This window comes from Drosophila sechellia, unplaced genomic scaffold, assembly GCF_004382195.2.
Source record: "Drosophila sechellia strain sech25 unplaced genomic scaffold, ASM438219v1 U_59, whole genome shotgun sequence".
NCBI lineage: Eukaryota > Metazoa > Arthropoda > Insecta > Diptera > Drosophilidae > Drosophila > Drosophila sechellia.
The window spans coordinates 3,935-24,823 of NW_022611333.1; the positions used below are offsets into that span (position 1 = coordinate 3,935).

The following is a 20,889-nucleotide window of genomic DNA, read 5'->3' on the forward strand; positions in this document are numbered from 1 at the left end:
AAATTATAGAAACATATATATTACAATAATTATATGAAATTCTTGTTATATTGGTAAAACAAGTATAAATTAAAAATGAAAATATGGATTACGAATGCTATATAAAAATGGCCGTAATCGAATAGATTTTTTACTTATATTTATATATTTAAAATTTTACCCAAAGGCGAAATATTGAATTTTATTCAATATAATAAAAATCATGGAATTATATAAAGTGAAAAATCTATATATCTATTATATTGCTTATTTCGATTCAAAAAATATGAATGGAATATGAAGGAAAAACATTATTCTGGTTGATCCTGCCAGTAGTTATATGCTTGTCTCAAAGATTAAGCCATGCATGTCTAAGTACACACGAATTAAAAGTGAAACCGCAAAAGGCTCATTATATCAGTTATGGTTCCTTAGATCGTTAACAGTTACTTGGATAACTGTGGTAATTCTAGAGCTAATACATGCAATTAAAACATGAACCTTATGGACATGTGCTTTATTAGGCTAAAACCAAGCGATCGCAAGATCGTTATATTGGTTGAACTCTAGATAACATGCAGATCGTATGGTCTTGTACCGACGACAGATCTTTCAAATGTCTGCCCTATCAACTTTTGATGGTAGTATCTAGGACTACCATGGTTGCAACGGGTAACGGGGAATCAGGGTTCGATTCCGGAGAGGGAGCCTGAGAAACGGCTACCACATCTAAGGAAGCAGCAGGCGCGTAAATTACCCACTCCCAGCTCGGGGAGTAGTGACGAAAAATAACAATACAGGACTCATATCCGAGGCCCTGTAATTGGAATGAGTACACTTTAAATCCTTTAACAAGGACCAATTGGAGGCAAGTCTGGTGCCAGCAGCCGCGGTAATTCCAGCTCCAATAGCGTATATTAAAGTTGTTGCGGTTAAAACGTTCGTAGTTGAACTTGTGCTTCATACGGGTAGTACAACTTACAATTGTGGTTAGTACTATACCTTTATGTATGTAAGCGTATTACCGGTGGAGTTCTTATATGTGATTAAATACTTGTATTTTTTCATATGTTCCTCCTATTTAAAAACCTGCACTAGTGCTCTTAAACGAGTGTTATTGTGGGCCGGTACTATTACTTTGAACAAATTAGAGTGCTTAAAGCAGGCTTCAAATGCCTGAATATTCTGTGCATGGGATAATGAAATAAGACCTCTGTTCTGCTTTCATTGGTTTTCAGATCAAGAGGTAATGATTAATAGAAGCAGTTTGGGGCATTAGTATTACGACGCGAGAGGTGAAATTCTTGGACCGTCGTAAGACTAACTTAAGCGAAAGCATTTGCCAAAGATGTTTTCATTAATCAAGAACGAAAGTTAGAGGTTCGAAGGCGATCAGATACCGCCCTAGTTCTAACCATAAACGATGCCAGCTAGCAATTGGGTGTAGCTACTTTTATGGCTCTCTCAGTCGCTTCCCGGGAAACCAAAGCTTTTGGGCTCCGGGGGAAGTATGGTTGCAAAGCTGAAACTTAAAGGAATTGACGGAAGGGCACCACCAGGAGTGGAGCCTGCGGCTTAATTTGACTCAACACGGGAAAACTTACCAGGTCCGAACATAAGTGTGTAAGACAGATTGATAGCTCTTTCTCGAATCTATGGGTGGTGGTGCATGGCCGTTCTTAGTTCGTGGAGTGATTTGTCTGGTTAATTCCGATAACGAACGAGACTCAAATATATTAAATAGATATCTTCAGGATTATGGTGCTGAAGCTTATGTTAGCCTTCATTCATGGTGGCAGTAAAATGTTTATTGTGTTTGAATGTGTTTATGTAAGTGGAGCCGTACCTGTTGGTTTGTCCCATTATAAGGACACTAGCTTCTTAAATGGACAAATTGCGTCTAGCAATAATGAGATTGAGCAATAACAGGTCTGTGATGCCCTTAGATGTCCTGGGCTGCACGCGCGCTACAATGAAAGTATCAACGTGTATTTCCTAGACCGAGAGGTCCGGGTAAACCGCTGAACCACTTTCATGCTTGGGATTGTGAACTGAAACTGTTCACATGAACTTGGAATTCCCAGTAAGTGTGAGTCATTAACTCGCATTGATTACGTCCCTGCCCTTTGTACACACCGCCCGTCGCTACTACCGATTGAATTATTTAGTGAGGTCTCCGGACGTGATCACTGTGACGCCTTGCGTGTTACGGTTGTTTCGCAAAAGTTGACCGAACTTGATTATTTAGAGGAAGTAAAAGTCGTAACAAGGTTTCCGTAGGTGAACCTGCGGAAGGATCATTATTGTATAATATCCTTATCGTTAATAAATATTTGTTATAATACAAATAAATACAATTTACCAAAATAAAAATATTACAAAATGATTCCACGGAATCAAAAGTTAAAGTCAAAATAAAATGAAGATGGCTTTTATTTTATATGTGGGGCTTGGCAACCTCATAAAAAGACTTTAACATTATTAATGTTGCTGTGCGTATTTGTGGCAGTACTTACTACAACAACGGCGTTTCCTATAAAAACAAATTCTCGAAAATGGAAATCGAAGAAACTAAACTAAATTCGAAAGTAGAAGTCGAATTAAAATAAAAATAATTTTGAATGTGTGGTAATCAAAATAAGTGTGTGTGTATATGGACCATAATATACACGCGTTGCGAATATGTATTGTTCATCTATGTTATGAGCATACGTTGGCTAATGCAACAACCTAAAATATACAATGTTTGTACCTGTCATCCATCAGGTTAATGTTTTATATAAATTTTGCAGTATGTGTCACCCAAAATAGCAAACCATAACCAGATTATTATGATACATAATGCTTATATGAAACTAAGACATTTCGCAACATTTATTTTAGGTATAAAAATAAATTTATTGAAGGAATTGATATATGCCAGTAAAATGGTGTATTTTTAATTTCTTTCAATAAAAACAATATTGACATTATATAAAATTGAATTATAAAACTCTAAGCGGTGGATCACTCGGCTCATGGGTCGATGAAGAACGCAGCAAACTGTGCGTCATCGTGTGAACTGCAGGACACATGAACATCGACATTTTGAACGCATATCGCAGTCCATGCTGTTATGTACTTTAATTAATTTTATAGTGCTGCTTGGACTACATATGGTTGAGGGTTGTAAGACTATGCTAATTAAGTTGTTTATAAATTTTTTATAAGCATATGGTATATTATTGGATTAAATAATGATTTTATTCATAATATTAAAAAAGAAATGAAAAACATTATCTCACATTTGAATGTGAAAAACGAAGAGAAATATTTTCTTTTTCAATCAAATAATACTGAGAAATGTCTAGCATAAAAAATTGAAATATTTTTCATCTAGAATTGTCTCTTATTAATGATTCGGAAAAAGAAAAATCTTGGTTTTGTTATTATTCTTCGTTGGTTCGTTAAATGGATAAAAATTTTTTTTTTTTTTTTTTTTTTAGCGTGCGTTTATTTATTTAAAATCTGTCCTAGTGGACAATAATTAAATGGTTTTGCGGGGGAACATTAGCTTAAGGGATACTATTGTACATGTATTTGTGGCGGGTTTTATATGTGTTGTCTATTGTTGTGGAAGATCGAGAGGGTGTCTCCTCATGAGACGTCTGCTTGTTTGGCTATTGTCTAACAGGTTGGTGGCGAGGTGGTTAGGGTGGTTTTCGAGCCTTTTCAGGTATCTCTCGCTGAGCCTGGAGATTTCATCAGCGACTTGTGGGATTCCAAGTTCCCTATGTATGGCGACATTCTCGTGGTAGGGATGCGCATTACAGGCAATTCTCAAGCACCTATTCTGGAACCGCTGTATACGCAGGCGATTCGTGTGGCTTGCCGTGCCCCATAGCTGTATCCCGTAGGTCCAGATGGGCTTGAGAATTGCCTTGTACACCAGGATTTTGTGGTTCTGCCTTAGCTTGGACCCTCTCCCAATAAGCCAATGCATCTGCCTCAGACGCGCATCGGCCTGTATGCGTTTGCTGACGATGTGGGGACGCCAAGTGAGCCTGCGGTCCAGGGTAAGTCCTAGGTACTTGGGTGCGGGTGCGTTGGGAATGATGACTCCGTTTAGCGTGACCGGTGGGCAGTCTCCTCTCCTTAGTGCAAATGTTGTTTGGGTAGATTTTTCCGCGTTCACTACGATGTTCCACCTGCTGAGCCAGGGATGTAGCGCGTCCATTTGCCTTTGGATTGTTTCGGAGGCTTCTCGTGGGTCGGATGAGGAGGCGAGGAAAGCCGTGTCATCTGCATAAGTCGCTATAGTTAGGTTCCTGGAGGGGATTATGGGAAGGTCTGCGGTGTAAAGGGTGTACAGTATTGGTCCGAGCACACTGCCTTGCGGAACTCCAGCTCTGATCAGTCTGGGTAGGCTTATTGCACTTCCGCATCTGACTTGGAATGCTCTTCCCTCAGTGTAGGATTTGAGGAGGGTAAAATGGGGGCTTGGGAGGTAGGATTTGAGTTTATGGAGGAGTCCAGGATGCCAAACTCTGTCGAATGCCTGCTTCACGTCGAGCATTACAGCGCAGCAGTATTTCTTTTGCTCGAATGCCTCGAGGATCCGTTCGACTAGCCGGTGGCATTGCTCTGGTGTTCCGTGGGAGCGCCTGAAGCCAAACTGGTGATCGGGGATCAAACCAGCCTCATCCAGTACTGGCAATACTCTGCGCAAAAATACTCTTTCGAGTATTTTGGAGAGGATTGCCAGCAAACTAATCGGACGATAGGAGGCGAGATTGGCTTCAGGCTTACCAGGCTTGAGGAGGACAATAACCTCTGCTCTTTTCCACTCTTCCGGGAAGTACCCTAGCCGGAAGCAGCTGTTGTAAATGCTGGCCAGCATTTGTGTGCAGCGGGATGGGAGCATTTTTAGGGCCGCCGCATCTATACGATCCAGGCCTGGAGATTTGTTGTTCTTCAGTAGAGCAATCTCCTGCGCAACTTCCTCAGGGTCGACTGGTTCCAACGGGGGACCGGGAGAGCTTGGCTATTGAGAAACCGGGCTGTTTCAGCATGTTCTTCGGCAGTGCAGCAGTCGAACGGAGAGAAGGCGTTGTAAAGGTGTTCGGCGAAAGCTTCTGCTCTTTCAGCATCCGAAAGGCACCAGGATCCATCTGCTTTGCGCACTGCGGAAACCTTTTTGGCTGGTCGTTTAATGTGGCGGGTGACGTTCCACAGATTGTGGTCTGGGTCCCCGGAGAGAGTTCCTCGAGGAATCTGAGGAAGGAGTCCTGGCGTAGGCTGGAGATCTTGTCCTTCAACTCCTTTGTGGCGTGATTGAGCGCTGTTTTGTCTCTTGGATTGCGCGTCAAGAACCAAACTCTCCTGAGACGCCTCTTCTCAGTCACGAGTGCCGCAATTTCCGGGACCAGAGGTGGAGGTCCCTGCTAGGTGTTCTCGCAGTCTTTGGTGGCGGTGGGCTTGCGAATTCCGCAGCGTTTTGCATCTGCCTGGTGAGATTCCCGATAGCTTCATCAATGTTCCTGGGTGTGTTGAGGATGGGGTTCGGATTGACGGTGGAGAGCATCCAGGACGCGAACTTGGCGGCGTCGGTATATTTTCCAGTGAGCCTTCTGAGCGGGGTTTTCCTGAGGACTGGCGTGTTGATTAGCACGTTTATTGCACAGTGGTCTGACAGGAGATCAGCATTTGTTGTGCAGCTGATCTTCGCATGCCCTATGCCTTTCGACACAGCAAAGTCCAGTAGGTCTGGAGTCTTGAGGGGATTCGTTGGCCAGTGAGTGGGCTCGCCAGTGGAGTGGCAGTCCAGTCGGTGGCGTTGCAGGTACCCAAACAGAGTTTTCCCTTTGGGGTTGTTGGCGCGCGATCCCCACCAAGAATGTTTGGCGTTATAATCTCCAGCTGCTATGAAGCGGGGCCCAAAATGCTCGAAGAACTCACTGAGGTGAGATGCTGTTATGCGGTATCTGGGGGGAAAGTAGACCGCTCCAATGTCTAAATCTCCTTGCGGGCTGACAATCCTGATGACAGGACATTGTGCCCAGTCTTGCTGAAACGCGGGCAGCTCTAGGTATTGAATACCGCTCCTGATGAGGATGGCTGCTCCACCGCGTGCTCTGCCAGAAGGATGGTCTGCATGGATGAGGTCATATCCGCTGATATTAAAGTGGGATCTGGGGGAGAAGTGGGTTTCGGCTACGAGTAGGATATCGATCTGGTGGGTCTTCAGATGGTGCTCGACTATGGCCTTGCTGTTCTGCAGGCCGTTCGCATTCCAGACGACTAGGTGGAGCTTTAGTTGCATGACTTGCTGTTGAGAATGGTGGCCACCAGCTGTGTCATCTGGGTGAACATGCGCTCCATCATCCTTTCCATCATTCCTTCCATGCGAGCGAACATCGCTTCTATCTGACCGGAGTGTGGGGTTTCTGTTTGGGTTTGGACTGGGGTTGTGGGATTCTGCGGTGCTGCGTGCACTCCGTTGAGGGCGTCTCGGTAGCTCCTGCCAGAGGTGACGTTTGGTGATGCCACGGGCGGCGCCTTGTTAGCATTAGCGACGGGCCTTGTTTTCGGAGCAGCGAGTGCTTTGGCCCTTTTGTATGCAGGGCATCCCTTGAAAGACGCAGGATGGTCCGCCTGGCAGTGGAAGCAGCACGCTTTGTCGTCCTCCCTCTTCTCACATGCCCTCGATTCGTGAGGGCCTCCACACTTTACACATCGGTATTCCAGGAAGCAGTAACGCTGTGTATGACCGAATCCTTGGCACCTGAAGCATTGAGGCACGTCGTTGAACTTCTGCGGCGGTTCAATGGTTACTACCGACCTGCAGATCCGCTTGACTTGGTAGACGTCTTTGTTGTTGCTGGAAGGCTCCAGGTTGGCGAAGAATATTCCCAGCGGTTCTTTAGTTCTTCTGCCAATGGGATTGTGCAGATCTCTAACAGCGTGCCCTTGTCTGCGAAGGTCTTCAATGATTTCCTCACGATCGGTGGAGTGGTGGAGTCCTTTGATGACAACCTTGTATGCACGTTCATCTTTCGGCTGGAAAGTCCGATGCCTCTTGTTTTGGGCCACAAGTTGGAGACGCAGAGCTGTATAGGACTCTTTGTCCGGCATCATGACACGTACGTTGTTGCCATTCACGGTCTTGTAGGTAAAATTGTTCTTCGGGCCTACAAGAGTCGTGATCATCTTGACGAGTGCCGAGATGTTGGTCACATCGGGGATAAAAATCGGAGGTGGCTTGATGGTCTTCGGGGTGGGCTTTGGTTTCTCGGGGGTCTTGGGCTTGGAATCGTCTTTAGGTCCGGGTTCGTCATCAGAGCTCTCTTGGTCGTACTCGTCTTCTTCGGTCGAGAGTAAAGCGAAGGCGTTGTTGGCGAGCTTCTTGCGCAGAGCTGCGCTAGTGCTTGGCTTATCTTCCAGCTCCTCTCCCTGTGCTTTCTTTGCCGGTTTTCGCTTTATCTCGCCCGGCTCTGTATGCGAGGTGCTTCCCTCGCTGCTGGAGCTGCTCTTGCGTGTTCTCAGAGCCTTTTTGCGTGGTGTTGTTCCAAGCTTGTGGGTGCGCGGGGGGGCCTGCCAGTCCATCTTCTCCAAAGTTGATAAGGAGTGAGGAGGGGGGGGGGGGGAAGCTGGGCACCGTAAGCCGGTGAGCCAGGCAGCACGTGGCTGCTGCTTTGCAATTATACCGCTGCTTCGAGCACTGGGTTTTTTGCGCTGATAACACGCACACTCGGGTGTGCGATGGTGTTAGTGCGAACTACCGTTAGGTACGTTGGCTGGGCCAATCAAAACGCGCGACAAGATCACGCGACGCGAAGTGGCTGGGCACAAGTAACGGGACTTACAACTGTGAACAATTTGCTAACAATTTGCTAACAATTTGCTGTCGATCCGCAGGCACGTCTGCACTCGTCGAGTGTTCGATCGCGACTCAAATGGATAAAAATGACTTTGCTTACAAGAACTATTGGAACTATTTATAACGAATTTAATTGATTGTTTTATCATTTATATATAAAGAATTTATGGCAAAATATAGTTATATATACAACCTCAACTCATATGGACTACCCCCTGAATTTAAGCATATTAATTAGGGGAGGAAAAGAAACTAACAAGGATTTTCTTAGTAGCGGCGAGCGAAAAGAAAACAGTTCAGCACTAAGTCACTTTGTCTATATGGCAAATGTGAGATGCAGTGTATGGAGCGTCAATATTCTAGTATGAGAAATTAATGATTTAAGTCCTTCTTAAATGAGGCCATTTACCCATAGAGGGTGCCAGGCCCGTATAACGTTAATGATTGCTAGATGATGTTTCCAAAGAGTCGTGTTGCTTGATAGTGCAGCACTAAGTGGGTGGTAAACTCCATCTAAAACTAAATATAACCATGAGACCGATAGTAAACAAGTACCGTGAGGGAAAGTTGAAAAGAACTCTGAATAGAGAGTTAAACAGTACGTGAAACTGCTTAGAGGTTAAGCCCGATGAACCTGAATATCCGTTATGGAAAATTCATCATTAAAATTGTAATATTTAAATAATATTATTAAGAATAATGTGCATTTTTTCCATATAAGGACATTGTAATCTATTAGCATATCCCAAATTTATCATAAAATATAACTTATAGTTTATTCCAATTAAATTGCTTGCATTTTAACACAGAATAAATGTTATTAATTTGATAAAGTGCTGATAGATTTATATTATTACAGAGCGTTAATTTTCGGAATTATATAATGGCATAATTATCATTGATTTTTGTGTTTATTATATGCTCTTGTATGATTAACAATGCGAAAGATTCAGGATACCTTCGGGACCCGTCTTGAAACACGGACCAAGGAGTCTAACATATGTGCAAGTTATTGGGATGTAAACCTAATAGCGTAATTAACTTGACTAATAATGGGATTAGTTTTTAGCTATTTATAGCTAATTAACACAATCCCGGGGCGTTCTATATAGTTATGTATAATGTATATTTATATTATTTATGCCTCTAACTGGAACGTACCTTGAGCATATATGCTGTGACCCGAAAGATGGTGAACTATACTTGATCAGGTTGAAGTCAGGGGAAACCCTGATGGAAGACCGAAACAGTTCTGACGTGCAAATCGATTGTCAGAATTGAGTATAGGGGCGAAAGACCAATCGAACCATCTAGTAGCTGGTTCCTTCCGAAGTTTCCCTCAGGATAGCTGGTGCATTTTAATATTATATAAAATAATCTTATCTGGTAAAGCGAATGATTAGAGGCCTTAGGGTCGAAACGATCTTAACCTATTCTCAAACTTTAAATGGGTAAGAACCTTAACTTTCTTGATATGAAGTTCAAGGTTATGATATAATGTGCCCAGTGGGCCACTTTTGGTAAGCAGAACTGGCGCTGTGGGATGAACCAAACGTAATGTTACGGTGCCCAAATTAACAACTCATGCAGATACCATGAAAGGCGTTGGTTGCTTAAAACAGCAGGACGGTGATCATGGAAGTCGAAATCCGCTAAGGAGTGTGTAACAACTCACCTGCCGAAGCAACTAGCCCTTAAAATGGATGGCGCTTAAGTTGTATACCTATACATTACCGCTAAAGTAGATGATTTATATTACTTGTGATATAAATTTTGAAACTTTAGTGAGTAGGAAGGTACAATGGTATGCGTAGAAGTGTTTGGCGTAAGCCTGCATGGAGCTGCCATTGGTACAGATCTTGGTGGTAGTAGCAAATAATCGAATGAGACCTTGGAGGACTGAAGTGGAGAAGGGTTTCGTGTGAACAGTGGTTGATCACGAGTTAGTCGGTCCTAAGTTCAAGGCGAAAGCCGAAAATTTTCAAGTAAAACAAAAATGCCTAACTATATAAACAAAGCGAATATAATACACTTGAATAATTTTGAACGAAAGGGAATACGGTTCCAATTCCGTAACCTGTTGAGTATCCGTTTGTTATTAAATATGGGCCTCGTGCTCATCCTGGCAACAGGAACGACCATAAAGAAGCCGTCGAGAGATATCGGAAGAGTTTTCTTTTCTGTTTTATAGCCGTACTACCATGGAAGTCTTTCGCAGAGAGATATGGTAGATGGGCTAGAAGAGCATGACATATACTGTTGTGTCGATATTTTCTCCTCGGACCTTGAAAATTTATGGTGGGGACACGCAAACTTCTCAACAGGCCGTACCAATATCCGCAGCTGGTCTCCAAGGTGAAGAGTCTCTAGTCGATAGAATAATGTAGGTAAGGGAAGTCGGCAAATTAGATCCGTAACTTCGGGATAAGGATTGGCTCTGAAGATTGAGATAGTCGGGCTTGATTGGGAAACAATAACATGGTTTATGTGCTCGTTCTGGGTAAATAGAGTTTCTAGCATTTATGTTAGTTACTTGTTCCCCGGATAGTTTAGTTACGTAGCCAATTGTGGAACTTTCTTGCTAAAATTTTTAAGAATACTATTTGGGTTAAACCAATTAGTTCTTATCAATTATAACGATTATCAATTAACAATCAATTCAGAACTGGCACGGACTTGGGGAATCCGACTGTCTAATTAAAACAAAGCATTGTGATGGCCCTAGCGGGTGTTGACACAATGTGATTTCTGCCCAGTGCTCTGAATGTCAAAGTGAAGAAATTCAAGTAAGCGCGGGTCAACGGCGGGAGTAACTATGACTCTCTTAAGGTAGCCAAATGCCTCGTCATCTAATTAGTGACGCGCATGAATGGATTAACGAGATTCCTACTGTCCCTATCTACTATCTAGCGAAACCACAGCCAAGGGAACGGGCTTGGAATAATTAGCGGGGAAAGAAGACCCTTTTGAGCTTGACTCTAATCTGGCAGTGTAAGGAGACATAAGAGGTGTAGAATAAGTGGGAGATATTAGACCTCGGTTTGGTATCGTCAATGAAATACCACTACTCTTATTGTTTCCTTACTTACTTGATTAAATGGAACGTGTATCATTTCCTAGCCATTATACGGATATATTTATTATATCTTATGGTATTGGGTTTTGATGCAAGCTTCTTGATCAAAGTATCACGAGTTTGTTATATAATCGCAAACAAATTCTTTAATAAAACGATGCATTTATGTATTTTTGATTTGAAAATTTGGTATAACTCCAATTACTCAGGTATGATCCAATTCAAGGACATTGCCAGGTAGGGAGTTTGACTGGGGCGGTACATCTCTCAAATAATAACGGAGGTGTCCCAAGGCCAGCTCAGTGCGGACAGAAACCACACATAGAGCAAAAGGGCAAATGCTGACTTGATCTCGGTGTTCAGTACACACAGGGACAGCAAAAGCTCGGCCTATCGATCCTTTTGGTTTAAAGAGTTTTTAACAAGAGGTGTCAGAAAAGTTACCATAGGGATAACTGGCTTGTGGCGGCCAAGCGTTCATAGCGACGTCGCTTTTTGATCCTTCGATGTCGGCTCTTCCTATCATTGTGAAGCAAAATTCACCAAGCGTTGGATTGTTCACCCATGCAAGGGAACGTGAGCTGGGTTTAGACCGTCGTGAGACAGGTTAGTTTTACCCTACTAATGACAAAACGTTGTTGCGACAGCATTCCTGCGTAGTACGAGAGGAACCGCAGGTACGGACCAATGGCACAATACTTGTTCGAGCGAACAGTGGTATGACGCTACGTCCGTTGGATTATGCCTGAACGCCTCTAAGGTCGTATCCGTGCTGGACTGCAATGATAAATAAGGGGCAATTTGCATTGTATGGCTTCTAAACCATTTAAAGTTTATAATTTATTTTATAAACGACAATGGATGTGATGCCAATGTAATTTGTAACATAGTAAATTAGGAGGATCTTCGATCACCTGATGCCGCGCTAGTTACATATAAAAGCATTATTTAATACAATGACAAAGCCTAGAATCAATTGTAAACGACTTTTGTAACAGGCAAGGTGTTGTAAGTGGTTGAGCAGCTGCCATACTGCGATCCACTGAAGCTTATCCTTTGCTTGATGATTCGATAAATAAATGATTTTTTCCTGTAGCCAAACACCTCGTCATCAATTTAGTGACGCATATGATATTGTCCCTATCATATAATTAATATAAAGACTTTAATGGATTGTGTCAAGTTGCCAAACACCTCGTCATCAATTTAGTGACGCATATGATATTGTCCCTATCATATAATTAATATAAAGACTTTAATGAATTGTGTCAAGTTGCCAAACACCTCGTCATCAATTTAGTGACGCATATGATATTGTCCCTATCATATAATTTTTGATATAAAGACTTTAAAGAATTGTATCAAGTTGCCAAACACCTCGTCATCAATTTAGTGACGCATATGATATTGTCCCTATCATATAATTAATATACAGACTTTAATGAATTGTGTCAAGTTGCCAAACACCTCGTCATCAATTTAGTGACGCATATGATATTGTCCTTATCATATAATTTTTGATATAAAGACTTTAAAGAATTGAATCAAGTTGCCAAACACCTCGTCATCAATTTAGTGACGCATATGATATTGTCCCTATCATATAATTAATATAAAGACTTTAATGGATTGTGTCAAGTTGCCAAACACCTCGTCATCAATTTAGTGACGCATATGATATTGTCCCTATCATATAATTAATATAAAGACTTTAATGAATTGTGTCAAGTTGCCAAACACCTCGTCATCAATTTAGTGACGCATATGATATTGTCCTTATCATATAATTTTTGATATAAAGACTTTAAAGAATTGTATCAAGTTGCCAAACACCTCGTCATCAATTTAGTGACGCATATGATATTGTCCCTATCATATAATTAATATAAAGACTTTAATGGATTGTGTCAAGTTGCCAAACACCTCGTCATCAATTTAGTGACGCATATGATATTGTCCTTATCATATAATTTTTGATATAAAGACTTTAAAGAATTGTATCAAGTTGCCAAACACCTCGTCATCAATTTAGTGACGCATATGATATTGTCCCTATCATATAATTAATATACAGACTTTAATGAATTGTGTCAAGTTGCCAAACACCTCGTCATCAATTTAGTGACGCATATGATATTGTCCCTATCATATAATTTTTGATATATAGACTTTAAAGAATTGTATCAAGTTGCCAAACACCTCGTCATCAATTTAGTGACGCATATGATATTGTCCCTATCATATAATTAATATAAAGACTTTAATGGATTGTGTCAAGTTGCCAAACACCTCGTCATCAATTTAGTGACGCATATGATATTGTCCTTATTATATAATTTTTGATATAAAGACTTTAAAGAATTGTATCAAGTTGCCAAACACCTCGTCATCAATTTAGTGACGCATATGATATTGTCCCTATCATATAATTAATATACAGACTCTAATGAATTGTGTCAAGTTGCCAAACACCTCGTCATCAATTTAGTGACGCATATGATATTGTCCCTATCATATAATTTTTGATATAAAGACTTTAAAGAATTGTATCAAGTTGCCAAACACCTCGTCATCAATTTAGTGACGCATATGATATTGTCCCTTTCATATAATTAATATAAAGACTTTAATGGATTGTGTCAAGTTGCCAAACACCTCGTCATCAACTACTATATTATGGTTGCGCCGACCTCTCATATTGTATTCTCTTATGTGTTCATAGGATTTTGACAATTATACGAGTAAATTAAATAATATACATATGAAAATGATTAATTATTATATGTATAAGGGAAAAAATGATGAAATATTCCCATATTATCTTAGTATTATAGAGGAAAGACCGTTGCCGACCTCTGATATTGTTCAAACTTATGTATTTATATGATTTTGGCAATTATATGAGTAAATTAAAAAATATACATATGAAAATGGTTAATTATTATATGTATATGGGAAAAAATGCTAAGATATTCCCATATTCTCTTAGTATTATAGAGAAAAGCCATTTAAGTGAGAGGGTATAGTAGTGTAAACGACCGGAATTACGACAGAGGGTTCAAAAACTACTATAGGTAGGCAGTGGTTGCCGACCTCTCATATTGTTCAAAACTTATGTATTCATATGATTTTGGCAATTGTATGAGTAAATTAAATAATATACATATGAAAATGATTAATTATTATATGTATAAGGGAAAAAATGCTGAAATATTCCCACATTCTCTTAGTATTATAGAGAAAATCCATTATAGTGAGAGGGTATAGTAGTGTAAACGACCGGAATTACGACAGAGGGTTCAAAAACTACTATAGGTAGGCAGTGGTTGCCGACCTCTCATATTGTTCAAAACTTATGTATTCATATGAATTTGGCAATTATATGAGTAAATTAAATAATATACATATGAAAATGATTAATTATTATATGTATAAGGGAAAAAATGATGAAATATTCCCATATTATCTTAGTATTATAGAGGAAAGACCGTTGCCGACCTCTGATATTGTTCAAACTTATGTATTTATATGATTTTGGCAATTATATGAGTAAATTAAAAAATATACATATGAAAATGGTTAATTATTATATGTATATGGGAAAAAATGCTAAGATATTCCCATATTCTCTTAGTATTATAGAGAAAAGCCATTTAAGTGAGAGGGTATAGTAGTGTAAACGACCGGAATTACGACAGAGGGTTCAAAAACTACTATAGGTAGGCAGTGGTTGCCGACCTCTCATATTGTTCAAAACTTATGTATTCATATGATTTTGGCAATTGTATGAGTAAATTAAATAATATACATATGAAAATGATTAATTATTATATGTATAAGGGAAAAAATGCTGAAATATTCCCACATTCTCTTAGTATTATAGAGAAAATCCATTATAGTGAGAGGGTATAGTAGTGTAAACGACCGGAATTACGACAGAGGGTTCAAAAACTACTATAGGTAGGCAGTGGTTGCCGACCTCTCATATTGTTCAAAACTTATGTATTCATATGAATTTGGCAATTATATGAGTAAATTAAATAATATACATATGAAAATGATTAATTATTATATGTATAAGGGAAAAAATGCTGAAATATTCCCACATTCTCTTAGTATTATAGAGAAAATCCATTATAGTGAGAGGGTATAGTAGTGTAAACGACCGGAATTACGACAGAGGGTTCAAAAACTACTATAGGTAGGCAGTGGTTGCCGACCTCTCATATTGTTCAAAACTTATGTATTCATATGATTTTGGCAATTATATGATTAAATTAAATAATATACATATGAAAATGGTTAATTATTATATGTATATGGGAAAAAATGCAGAGATATTCCCATATTCTCTTAGTATTATAGAGAAAAGCCATTTAAGTGAGAGGGTATAGTAGTGTAAACGACCGGAATTACGACAGAGGGTTCAAAAACTACTATAGGTAGGCAGTGGTTGCCGACCTCTCATATTGTTCAAAACTTATGTATTCATATGATTTTGGCAATTGTATGAGTAAATTAAATAATATACATACGAAAATGATTAATTATTATATGTATATGGGAAAAAATGCAGAGATATTCCCATATTCTCTTAGTATTATAGAGAAAAGCCATTTAAGTGAGAGGGTATAGTAGTGTAAACCACCGGAATTACGACAGAGGGTTCAAAAACTACTATAGGTAGGCAGTGGTTGCCGACCTCTCATATTGTTCAAAACTTATGTATTCATATGATTTTGGCAATTGTATGAGTAAATTAAATAATATACATATGAAAATGATTAATTATTATATGTATAAGGGAAAAAATGCTGAAATATTCCCACATTCTCTTAGTATTATAGAGAAAATCCATTATAGTGAGAGGGTATAGTAGTGTAAACGACCGGAATTACGACAGAGGGTTCAAAAACTACTATAGGTAGGCAGTGGTTGCCGACCTCTCATATTGTTCAAAACTTATGTATTCATATGATTTTGGCAATTATATGATTAAATTAAATAATATACATATGAAAATGGTTAATTATTATATGTATATGGGAAAAAATGCTGAGATATTCCCATATTCTCTTAGTATTATAGAGAAAAGCCATTTAAGTGAGAGGGTATAGTAGTGTAAACGACCGGAATTACGACAGAGGGTTCAAAAACTACTATAGGTAGGCAGTGGTTGCCGACCTCTCATATTGTTCAAAACTTATGTATTCATATGATTTTGGCAATTGTATGAGTAAATTAAATAATATACATATGAAAATGATTAATTATTATATGTATAAGGGAAAAAATGCTGAAATATTCCCACATTCTCTTAGTATTATAGAGAAAATCCATTATAGTGAGAGGGTATAGTAGTGTAAACGACCGGAATTACGACAGAGGGTTCAAAAACTACTATAGGTAGGCAGTGGTTGCCGACCTCTCATATTGTTCAAAACTTATGTATTCATATGATTTTGGCAATTATATGATTAAATTAAATAATATACATATGAAAATGGTTAATTATTATATGTATATGGGAAAAAATGCTGAGATATTCCCATATTCTCTTAGTATTATAGAGAAAAGCCATTATAGTGAGAGGGTATAGTAGTGTAAACGACCGGAATTACGACAGAGGGTTCAAAAACTACTATAGGTAGGCAGTGGTTGCCGACCTCTCATATTGTTCAAAACTTATGTATTCATATGAATTTGGCAATTATATGAGTAAATTAAATAATAAACATATAAAAATTAATATTTATTATATGTATAAAAAAAAAAATAATCATATTATATATGAATAATGGAAAAAAAAATGAAATGTTCCTATAATCTCTTAATATATAAGAGAATAGACCGTATGTTGGGTGGCAAACGGAATTGAAAATACCCGCTTTGAGGACAGCGGGTTCAAAAACTACTATAGGTAGGCAGTGGTTGCCGACCTCCCGCATTATTCGAAATATTTATTTCGGATTATGTTTATATTGGTTACATAAAATAAAGTATATTATTATCCGTACAAATTTGTTTCTCAGTTCTATAGAACACGGGACTTGGCTCCGCGGATAATAGGAATATACGCTTTTTAGATAATATCGTTGAAACAAAAGTCAAGTTTCTATTATATATAGAATAACAAATCGTTTCCATATATTATCGTTAATTTTTGGAGGCAGGCAAATATTAATTTATTACCTGCCGTATAGTTGGATTATTATATCGTTACGGTATAATACAAATATGGATTCTTATGAAAGAAATATAAAATTATATATTAAATGTGGAAATATTATCATATGCGCTTGGTTTTATGTTATATATTACCAGAGAGATATATGAAAAGAGATAAATTTTAAATTTATCTTCAAAATGCAAATGATTTAACTTAATATTTATATTGGTTAAACAAAAATTGTACATGTGTGGATACAATAATTATGTATGTTGGAAATAAAATGATATTTTATAATGAAATATGTATATATAAAAAGATAAAATTATAGAAACATATATATTACAATAATTATATGAAATTCTTGTTATATTGGTAAAACAAGTATAAATTAAAAATGAAAATATGGATTACGAATGCTATATAAAAATGGCCGTAATCGAATAGATTTTTTACTTATATTTATATATTTAAAATTTTACCCAAAGGCGAAATATTGAATTTTATTCAATATAATAAAAATCATGGAATTATATAAAGTGAAAAATCTATATATCTATTATATTGCTTATTTCGATTCAAAAAATATGAATGGAATATGAAGGAAAAACATTATTCTGGTTGATCCTGCCAGTAGTTATATGCTTGTCTCAAAGATTAAGCCATGCATGTCTAAGTACACACGAATTAAAAGTGAAACCGCAAAAGGCTCATTATATCAGTTATGGTTCCTTAGATCGTTAACAGTTACTTGGATAACTGTGGTAATTCTAGAGCTAATACATGCAATTAAAACATGAACCTTATGGGACATGTGCTTTTATTAGGCTAAAACCAAGCGATCGCAAGATCGTTATATTGGTTGAACTCTAGATAACATGCAGATCGTATGGTCTTGTACCGACGACAGATCTTTCAAATGTCTGCCCTATCAACTTTTGATGGTAGTATCTAGGACTACCATGGTTGCAACGGGTAACGGGGAATCAGGGTTCGATTCCGGAGAGGGAGCCTGAGAAACGGCTACCACATCTAAGGAAGGCAGCAGGCGCGTAAATTACCCACTCCCAGCTCGGGGAGGTAGTGACGAAAAATAACAATACAGGACTCATATCCGAGGCCCTGTAATTGGAATGAGTACACTTTAAATCCTTTAACAAGGACCAATTGGAGGGCAAGTCTGGTGCCAGCAGCCGCGGTAATTCCAGCTCCAATAGCGTATATTAAAGTTGTTGCGGTTAAAACGTTCGTAGTTGAACTTGTGCTTCATACGGGTAGTACAACTTACAATTGTGGTTAGTACTATACCTTTATGTATGTAAGCGTATTACCGGTGGAGTTCTTATATGTGATTAAATACTTGTATTTTTTCATATGTTCCTCCTATTTAAAAACCTGCACTAGTGCTCTTAAACGAGTGTTATTGTGGGCCGGTACTATTACTTTGAACAAATTAGAGTGCTTAAAGCAGGCTTCAAATGCCTGAATATTCTGTGCATGGGATAATGAAATAAGACCTCTGTTCTGCTTTCATTGGTTTTCAGATCAAGAGGTAATGATTAATAGAAGCAGTTTGGGGGCATTAGTATTACGACGCGAGAGGTGAAATTCTTGGACCGTCGTAAGACTAACTTAAGCGAAAGCATTTGCCAAAGATGTTTTCATTAATCAAGAACGAAAGTTAGAGGTTCGAAGGCGATCAGATACCGCCCTAGTTCTAACCATAAACGATGCCAGCTAGCAATTGGGTGTAGCTACTTTTATGGCTCTCTCAGTCGCTTCCCGGGAAACCAAAGCTTTTGGGCTCCGGGGGAAGTATGGTTGCAAAGCTGAAACTTAAAGGAATTGACGGAAGGGCACCACCAGGAGTGGAGCCTGCGGCTTAATTTGACTCAACACGGGAAAACTTACCAGGTCCGAACATAAGTGTGTAAGACAGATTGATAGCTCTTTCTCGAATCTATGGGTGGTGGTGCATGGCCGTTCTTAGTTCGTGGAGTGATTTGTCTGGTTAATTCCGATAACGAACGAGACTCAAATATATTAAATAGATATCTTCAGGATTATGGTGCTGAAGCTTATGTTAGCCTTCATTCATGGTGGCAGTAAAATGTTTATTGTGTTTGAATGTGTTTATGTAAGTGGAGCCGTACCTGTTGGTTTGTCCCATTATAAGGACACTAGCTTCTTAAATGGACAAATTGCGTCTAGCAATAATGAGATTGAGCAATAACAGGTCTGTGATGCCCTTAGATGTCCTGGGCTGCACGCGCGCTACAATGAAAGTATCAACGTGTATTTCCTAGACCGAGAGGTCCGGGTAAACCGCTGAACCACTTTCATGCTTGGATTGTGAACTGAAACTGTTCACATGAACTTGGAATTCCCAGTAAGTGTGAGTCATTAACTCGCATTGATTACGTCCCTGCCCTTTGTACACACCGCCCGTCGCTACTACCGATTGAATTATTTAGTGAGGTCTCCGGACGTGATCACTGTGACGCCTTGCGTGTTACGGTTGTTTCGCAAAAGTTGACCGAACTTGATTATTTAGAGGAAGTAAAAGTCGTAACAAGGTTTCCGTAGGTGAACCTGCGGAAGGATCATTATTGTATAATATCCTTATCGTTAATAAATATTTGTTATAATACAAATAAATACAATTTACCAAAATAAAAATATTACAAAATGATTCCACGGAATCAAAAGTTAAAGTCAAAATAAAATGAAGATGGCTTTTATTTTATATGTGGGGCTTGGCAACCTCATAAAAAGACTTTAACATTATTAATGTTGCTGTGCGTATTTGTGGCAGTACTTACTACAACAACGGCGTTTCCTATAAAAACAAATTCTCGAAAATGGAAATCGAAGAAACTAAACTAAATTCGAAAGTAGAAGTCGAATTAAAATAAAAATAATTTTGAATGTGTGGTAATCAAAATAAGTGTGTGTGTATATGGACCATAATATACACGCGTTGCGAATATGTATTGTTCATCTATGTTATGAGCATACGTTGGCTAATGCAACAACCTAAAATATACAATGTTTGTACCTGTCATCCATCAGGTTAATGTTTTATATAAATTTTGCAGTATGTGTCACCCAAAATAGCAAACCATAACCAGATTATTATGATACATAATGCTTATATGAAACTAAGACATTTCGCAACATTTATTTTAGGTATAAAAATAAATTATTGAAGGAATTGATATATGCCAGTAAAATGGTGTATTTTTAATTTCTTTCAATAAAAACAATATTGACATTATATAAAATTGAATTATAAAACTCTAAGCGGTGGATCACTCGGCTCATGGGTCGATGAAGAACGCAGCAAACTGTGCGTCATCGTGTGAACTGCAGGACACATGAACATCGACATTTTGAACGCATATCGCAGTCCATGCTGTATGTACTTTAATTAATTTTATAGTGCTGCTTGGACTACATATGGTTGAGGGTTGTAAGACTATGCTAATTAAGTTGTTTATAAATTTTTTATAAGCATATGGTATATTATTGGATTAAATAATGATTTTATTCATAATATTAAAAAAGAAATGAAAAACATTATCTCACATTTGAATGTGAAAAACGAAGAGAAATATTTTCTTTTTCAATCAAAATAATACTGAGAAATGTCTAGCATAAAAAATTGAAATATTTTTCATCTAGAATTGTCTCTTATTAATGATTCGGAAAAGAAAAATCTTGGTTTTGTTATTATTCTTCGTTGGTTCGTTAAATGGATAAAAATGACTTTGCTTACAAGAACTATTGGAACTATTTATAACGAAT

The 20,889-nt window shown here is 38.4% G+C and overlaps 5 non-coding genes across 5 annotated transcripts; all 5 read left to right on the top strand.

The window, feature by feature from the left end:
- Positions 1 to 292: 292 nt before the first annotated feature.
- On the top strand, positions 293 to 2,282 carry LOC116803359. The gene has a single exon (XR_004363579.1). It is a non-coding gene; the product is annotated as a small subunit ribosomal RNA (ribosomal RNA).
- Positions 2,283 to 2,969: 687 nt separating this feature from the next.
- LOC116803357 lies at positions 2,970 to 3,148 on the top strand. Its single transcript, XR_004363577.1, has one exon. It is a non-coding gene; the product is annotated as a 5.8S ribosomal RNA (ribosomal RNA).
- Positions 3,149 to 8,026: 4,878 nt separating this feature from the next.
- Positions 8,027 to 11,985, top strand: LOC116803360. Its single transcript, XR_004363580.1, has one exon. It is a non-coding gene; the product is annotated as a large subunit ribosomal RNA (ribosomal RNA).
- Positions 11,986 to 17,696: 5,711 nt separating this feature from the next.
- LOC116803358 lies at positions 17,697 to 19,691 on the top strand. The gene has a single exon (XR_004363578.1). It is a non-coding gene; the product is annotated as a small subunit ribosomal RNA (ribosomal RNA).
- A 686-nt stretch (positions 19,692 to 20,377) lies between these two features.
- On the top strand, positions 20,378 to 20,555 carry LOC116803356. Its single transcript, XR_004363576.1, has one exon. It is a non-coding gene; the product is annotated as a 5.8S ribosomal RNA (ribosomal RNA).
- The last annotated feature ends 334 nt before the right edge of the window (positions 20,556 to 20,889 follow it).